Source organism: Pinus tabuliformis, chromosome J, assembly GCF_031772625.1.
Source record: "Pinus tabuliformis cultivar Carrire ecotype Pingquan chromosome J, CPIR1, whole genome shotgun sequence".
NCBI lineage: Eukaryota > Viridiplantae > Streptophyta > Pinopsida > Pinales > Pinaceae > Pinus > Pinus tabuliformis.
The window spans coordinates 116240871-116248713 of NC_142295.1; positions in this window are offsets into that span (position 1 = coordinate 116240871).

The window sequence follows — 7843 nt, forward strand, 5'->3', positions numbered from 1 at the left end:
TACAGGAACAGCAGTTTACTTGTAGTTGGACAGCCAAGCTCCACTAATTGAGGAAGCCAGCTTGATCCTCATCATGTATAAATATTGAGGCTGTAGCCTTTGATAGGAGCTTTTTGAACTTTTGAACTACTGTTGCAATTTCTGAGTACGAGCTACAGCTCGGTTTTTGCTTTTTGTAAGCCAGTTTTGGCATGATGTTAGACTCATGATTATGATCTTTTAATAAAGGCAGGCAGCTTTGGATTCAATTCTGAGTTCTTAAGGGAGCTATAGCTCTCAGGTTAGGGCCCAACCTGAGAGCAATAGACCTCCTTTTCCTTGTATTGTTACTTGTCTTTCCTTTCAGCACTTCATTTCTTTGTTTTGACATGCATTTGGAAAACACAGTCTGCTGATTTAATTTCTTTAATGTGATTGAGTAGGATTAGTTTATGGTTAAAGTGCTTTCAGCAGCTTAGAGTAGGAGGATTGTAATTCATCAAAGCTCCAAAAAAGGTTGATAGTGCACTCGCTGCCATCTCTGTTTAGAGATTGGGGGTGTGGACCGTACCAACCACCAAAAAACGCAGTCTTATACATTCATGCAAGCTGCAACACAATCATTTCAGCCATAAAACTGTCCATGCATTCTGATCTTGAGCAATACTTCTTCGTTCCAACACCATGCATGATTTCTCTCCACAATTTACATTGCTGTTCGTTGGTTTAATAACATAGTTAGGATAGGTTGATGAATTCTTGGTTTTGTGCAAGACATAGAGGATTTGTTTCTTTTACACTGCGTAGCATCACTTTATTATTTTTTTCTTCTTCTAAACCACACCTAAAGTCATCTACTCATCCTCTGTTCCACTCGTTTGCCTTCCAACCCTTCTACTTTTCACGTAGCTCCATCTTTTTGACCTTTCATTGCTTCCACCCTTCTATCCACCAACCAACTTTACCCACTCTTTTTCCATCTTATCTCTTTGTCCCTAAGCCATCACAAGCTCCCTTTTCATCTTACCCATCCATCCATACAGTTCCTTCACTCCTCCATCACCCAAAACTCCAACTGTAGAACATCCTGTAGAAGTTAGCAGACTTCCTGTAGAAATCCCGAGCTTCCTGTAGGATCCCCTGCAGACATCCTGTAGAAGCCTGCCAACTCGGTTGCCAAGCACCTGAACGTTGTGGACTTCTGTGGAATGATGTTAGGGATCCCCTGGAACCTCTCCTAGCCCTCCTGACCTTTTCCAAGCCTTCCTCCCTCTGAACTACCCCTGCACAGTCAAGACCTAGTCAGAAACACAATCATAATAACTCCAACCACTTAAGCAAAAATACAAAAATATGTTCTCTTCAATGAAAGTAGTTTAAATTCATGCATCTCATCTCACTAGAAGTAATGGCATCATTTCTAGAAGTTTTCACTCCCACCATTGCATCATAGAGATTAAACTAGTCGGATTAGGGTTTACTAGGGTTTCCATGTTTTGGTTGGTTTTCAGTTCATTCTTGCAAAGTAGGTTAGTTTCCTTTGAGATAGCCTTCGTCCATCATTTAGAAAGCTTCTTCTGAGAATATATAGAAGTTGGCTTGAGCCCTAGCGGACTTGTGCCAGCTGACCAAGTGACAGCTGCGACAAGAGCTAGTACTTGTGCATACAGCACCGTCGCTTCCAAGTTTGTTACGAACTACCAGGTTGATAAAATTAGAGATAGGAAGCTCCAGGAGTTGTAGCATTATTGCTACAATACTGGAGCCCACCATCTTTTTGGCGCTGTTGCTGGGGAAGCGTCAGAGTATTAGTAATTGTTGCTTTTCTTCTATTTTCTTACTCTTGCTTTCTGCCAAGTAGTTTATTTCATTTCCATTCTGCAAAAGTAGCATAGACATTTCCTGCTTTCATTGATTAGCATTTCAATTCCGCAATTTCAATTTTGAAAGCATAGATTAGTATTTCAATTCTGTAAGCGTAGACTAGCATTTCCATTCCTGCAATTTCATTTGAGAAAAGTAGATTAGTTCTTTCCTGCTTTCAATTCAATTCTGCATCTTTATTTCAGTAAGATAGTTAGTTGTAGATCAATCTGTTTCAATTTTGCAGGTACCAAAGAAGAAAAAACAAAAGCAATCAAAAAGTCTTTCCATTTCATGCCTCGTAGGAACCGAGATAAAATAGGCAAATTCCTACCCAATACCCCCACCACATCACTGAGTCACCCTTCTCTCTTCTTAGGTGACAGTGATCCAGAAGAACCTATAGGTGAACCTCCTGAGATATACGAAGATCCTATAGCAGAAGAAGAACTAGAGACCATCCCATCTGAAGCTATGGCTGACAATAGAAGAGAAGATGAGAGAATAGAAGGTGCCTTCCCCATCCGAGAGACCAATGGAGAGATGAAAATGAAGAACATTAGCCCCTCCACTTTACCTCACTTCCATGGACTGACTACTGAAGATCCTGATACCTTCCTGTTTGAGTTTGTTGTCCTTTGTAGAACCTATGACTATACTGAAGATGAGCAGAAGCTAAAACTCTTCCCTTCCACTCTTAAGGATGCAGCATTACGCTGGTTCATGGGCTTACCTGGGAATAGTATCACCACTTGGGCTCAGATGCAGCAAGCTTTCAATACCAAGTACCGGGATTACTGTAGGTCCAAGGAAACCAAGGGAGAAATCTTTCGGATGACTATGGGAAATGATGAGTCCTTAGAGGATTATGAGGAGAGGTTCCAACTTAGCTATAAGCGGGCCAGGTGCACACTTGACCCTGAATCCCTCAAGTTGGTTCTGCTCTGAGGAGTCCCTGAAGACCTCTTAGATACCCTTCACATGTTAGCTGGGGGGGATATTTACCAATTGCCTTATGAGGACATCAAGACTGTGTTTAGAAACCACTCCAGGGCAGCTCGAAAACGAGGTAGAGGAAACCTCCTCTCAGCTGGTGTCCCTTTCTCCAAACATGAGTTTGCAAATCAATTAGAAGACCTTAAGAGTGAGGTGAGACAGACCATTGCCATGCAACTGGACACATTCAGGATCCAGCAGAAGAAGGAAGAAGCTGAGAGAGCCTTGGCTATCTTCTGCCCTAGATGTACAAGGAGACACCCTAAGAACGAATGTCCATTGCATTCGGTTGAAGTGTGCTTCGTTTGTGAGGAGGACCATCCCACAAATCAATGTCCAACCTTACCTGGGTTTAAAGCTATGTACCAAGGGATAGAAGCTTCCACTGAACCTCTCTATTTCATCAACCAAAGGAGGCCACAAGGACCTAGACCTTACCAGCAGGGGATGCAAGGGGCACCTCAAGCTTATTACAGCCCCAACCAATCGACTCCTATGCCTTCCTGGGGTCCCCCTGCTCATCCTTCCTGGTCCATGCCTCCTCCATGGTCTTATCCACCTCAGTACCCTACCCAACCCACTACTCATTCATATCACTCACATGCCCAACCACAGCCTCAGTGGAATGCACCTCAGTCGGGGTGGAGGCCCCAGTACAACACTCCTCCCACCATTTTGCCTCCACCACCAGTTCAACCTCAGCCATTACCTCCTGCTCCTCCAAGGAAACCTCAAATGCCTGCTCAACCGAACCCGAACCCCAACAATAGACAGGCCCAGCAGGTATACACTGGGGAAACCTCATGCCCTACCTATGTTGTGGAGATCCAGGAGATTAATCTTCGATCTGGAAAGACTCTTCCAGATCGCCAACCTCCTCCCCCAGAGGATGAGGAAGATAAACAGGAAGGTGAACCAAAGGCTATTCCACCCTTTCCTGAGAGACTAACAGCCACCACCCAACCCACCCCAGAGGAGGATGAGCTTCTGGGTGAGCTCAAGCAGTTGTGTGTGAAAATACCACTTCTCCAAGCCATCAAGGATGTGCCAATATACAACAAACTGGTTAAGGAAAAGTGTTTCAAACACCCAGGCAGGCGAAAGAGAGATGCTTCAACCATCAATGTCTTGGGACAACTGTCTAACCTTATGTTAGGACAAGTCATCTGCCCAAAGTATCTAGATCCTGGGAGTCCTGTAGTGGATGTCCACATCAATGGCACCATCATACCACACACCTTGATTGATCTGGGGGCTGCCATTAATGTGATGACCAGGGATACCATGCTCAAACTCAATCTTCAGGGTTCCTTGAGGAAGACCTCGACAGTACTGCAACTAGCAGATCGCTCCATTGTGACTCCCGAAGGGATTGTGGAGGATGTCTTGGTCTCTATCGACTCTTGGGAATACCCTGCAGATTTCTTGGTTCTGCAACCCAAGGCAAAGCTTACTGGATATCCTCTCATTTTGGGAAGGCCTTTGTTAGCCATTGCATATGCTTACATCAGTTGCTGTGCAGGAAACATGACCATAAAAAATGGTCCTATGTCCAAGCAGCTAGTCCTATACCCTCCTGCCCAACCCTCCTTAGAGCATGACTTCCCATTGTGGTTGGAGGAAGGAGAAGAGGATGAGGTGTACTCAGCACCTTTGTGCACCCTAGACACCACTAGAAGAGACCCCCCAACCGAGGATGACTTGATTGAGACTTTGATCCAGAATCCACCTTCCAGTGCACTATCCTTAGAAAAATTGGTGGAGGATGCCCAAGCCAGCACCTTAGTGGATCTTTGTACAACCAACCCTGTCACTCCCAGAGTCAAAAATGTGGAGTTCGGCCCTGAGAGAACGTTAAAGATCAGCTCCTCCCTATCTCCTTCCCAGGAAAAGGAGCTGTCTAGCCTGTTGGCCAGTCACCTAGACGCTTTTGCTTGGAGCTATAAGGAGATGAAAGGAATCCATCCTTCGGTCTGTACCCATCACATATACATCAAAGAGGATTGTAAGCCGGTTAGGCAACCTCAGAGGAGAATGAATCCAGCCCTTAAGGACATTGTCAAGGAAGAATTGCAAAAACTGTTGGATGCCGGATTCATTTACCCCATCTCAGATAGTGAATGGGTGTCCCCTCTGGTATTGGTTCCCAAGAAAAATGGGAAGTGGAGAATCTGTGTGGACTACTGAGAACTGAACAAAGCTACCAAGAAAGACCATTTCCCTCTACCTTTCATAGATCAAGTGTTGGATGGACTGGAAGGAAAGAAGTTCTTCTCTTTCCTGGATGGGTTTAGCGGGTACAACCAAATCCAAATCAGCCCGGAAGACCAAGATAAGACCACCTTCACTTGTCCTTGGGGTACCTTTGCCTACCGTGTTCTTCCCTTTGGGCTATGCAATGCTCCTGCTACCTTCCAGAGAGCTGTCTTGAGCATCTTCTCGGAGCTGGTCCATGATGCAGTGGAAATCTATATGGATGACTTCACTCCTTATGGGGCCAACTTCCAGGAAGCATTGTCCAATCTGGGAAAGGTCCTAACCAAAAGCATTGAGATGAACCTGTCCCTTAGTCCTGAAAAATGTGAATTCCTAATGACTAAAGGGACCATGCTAGGCCATACCATTTCTTGCCAAGGGTTACAGGTGGATCCTAACAAAATTGCTCTCATCAAGAAGGTTCCACCTCCCCAAAAGGTAAGGGATGTTCGGAGTTTCTTAGGATTAGCAGGGTATTACAGGAGATTCATTAAAGACTTCAGCAAACTAGCCTTGCCATTGTTTGGCCTATTGGCAAAAGATGTGGAGTTTAAATGGACTGACGATTGTCAGAGGGCTTTGAATGAGTTGAAGGACAAGTTGGTGTCAGCCCCAATCTTGAGAGGTCCAAACTGGGCCCTACCTTTCCACATCCACACTGATGCCTCGAACAAAGCCATAGGTGCAGCTTTAGGACAAGTTGAACAAAAACTTCCATATGCCATTTACTTTGTTAGCAAAAACTTGTCCAAAGCTGAACTAAATTACACTGTAACTGAGAAAGAGTTCTTGGCTGTGGTCCATGCACTGAACAAGTTCCGACATTATATCACTGGCTATCAAACATTTGTACATACAGACCATGCTGCAATTAGATATTTAATGAATAAACCAGATGTGAATGCTCGTATTATTAGATGGTTACTTTTGTTGCAGCAATTTGATTTGACCATTGTTGACAAACCAGGTAAAGAAAATGTTGTTGCTGACTTTTTATCTAGATTGGATTTGTCTGCAGATGAGGATGGAACAGTGGATGACCAGATGCCCGATGAACATCCTTTTTCTATCTCAGCACTCTCTCCATGGTTTGCTGATATAGCAAACTACCTTGTCTCAGCACAGTTCCCTCCGCACCTATCTTCAAGAGAGAAGAGCAGAATCATCAGAAAAAGTGCCTCATTTACTTGGATCGGGGGCAACCTGTTCAAGCTTGGCCCCGATCAGATCTTAAGGCGTTGTGTAAGGGAGGAGGAAGTCCTTGATATCCTCCTCACTTGTCATGATGGGCCTTGTGGAGGACATTTTGCAGCAAAGAGGACTACCTTCAAAATCCTGCAGGCAAGCTACTATTGGCCCACACTTCATTAAGATGTCAGAAGATATATCAGCCAATGTGACCAATGCCAAAGAATGGGGAAACCGACTCAAAGGGATGAGATGCCTCTCCAACCTCAAGTGACTCTCGAGCCATTTGAGAAGTGGGGTATGGACTTTGTGGGTCCAATCAACCCTCCTTCGAGGCAAAGGTCTTACATCATTGTGTGTACTGACTACCTGACAAAGTGGGCAGAGACTAAAGCAATCAAAGCAGCAACAGAAGAAAAGGTGGCCGAGTTCTTAAGAGAAAACATCTTCTACAAGTTTGGCTACCCAAGAGAGCTGGTCACCGATCAAGGGAGCCAGTTCACATCCAACCTGGTTGAAGACTTACTAGCTCATCACAAGATCAAGCATAGGACTTCCACCCCCTATCACCCTCAAGCAAATGGGCAGGTGGAAGTCACCAATAGAGCATTAGAAGGGATCTTGACTAAGGTGGTGAGCAGCAGCAGAAAGGACTGGGCAGATCGCCTGGTTGAGGCCACATGGGCTTACAACACCACCTGGAAGACCACCACCGGCTTCACACCTTATGAGCTGGTCTATGGGAAGAAAGCTTTGCTGTCCATTGAATTTGAATACAACACTTTGAGGATGGCAGCTCAGCTGGACCTAGATCTCAGCCATGCACAGCAAGAAAGGTTATTGCAGCTGAATGGACTGGATGAGCACCGAATGCAGGCCCTCCTTCACTTGGAAGTGGTTCAACTTCAGAGAAAGGTGTGGCATGACCAACACCTCCATGACAAGCAATTCCAGCCGGGAGATTGGGCCTTGTTGTATGACTCCAGATACAAAGATTTCAAGGGGAAGCTGAGAACCAGATGGCTAGGACCATATGCAGTGGAAAAATGCCATGACAATGGATCTGTTCTTATTCGAACCATTGATGAGGAAGCCATCCCCATGCTTGTCAATGGGCATCGATTGAAGATCTACAGGAAACCTCTCTCAAGACAAGAGTTCGTCAAAACTATGGAGAAATCTGTATTGGTCATAGAGAAGGGTTCTGCCTCTGCTTTGGGCATACCCTGAAAGATTTCAAAAAAAAATAAAAAATAAATAAATAAATAAATAATAAAGATCCTTGGGTGAAAACCTCTCTGAGGCGCCCAAGGCAGGTGGTAGGGGTGAAAACCTCATTGAGGCGCCCCTATTGTCTTTCAAAAAAAAGAGAAGAAAAAAGATTTGAAAAAGATCCTTGAGTGAAAACCTCTCTGAGGTGCTCAGGGCAGATGGCAAGGGTGAAAACCTCATTGAGGTGCCCCTGTTATCTTTCAAAGAAAAAAGAGAAAAAGAAAAAAAAGGAAAAAACAATAAGCAAAAAAGACAAGGACAGCAAGTTTATAATGTGAAATTGCATGCA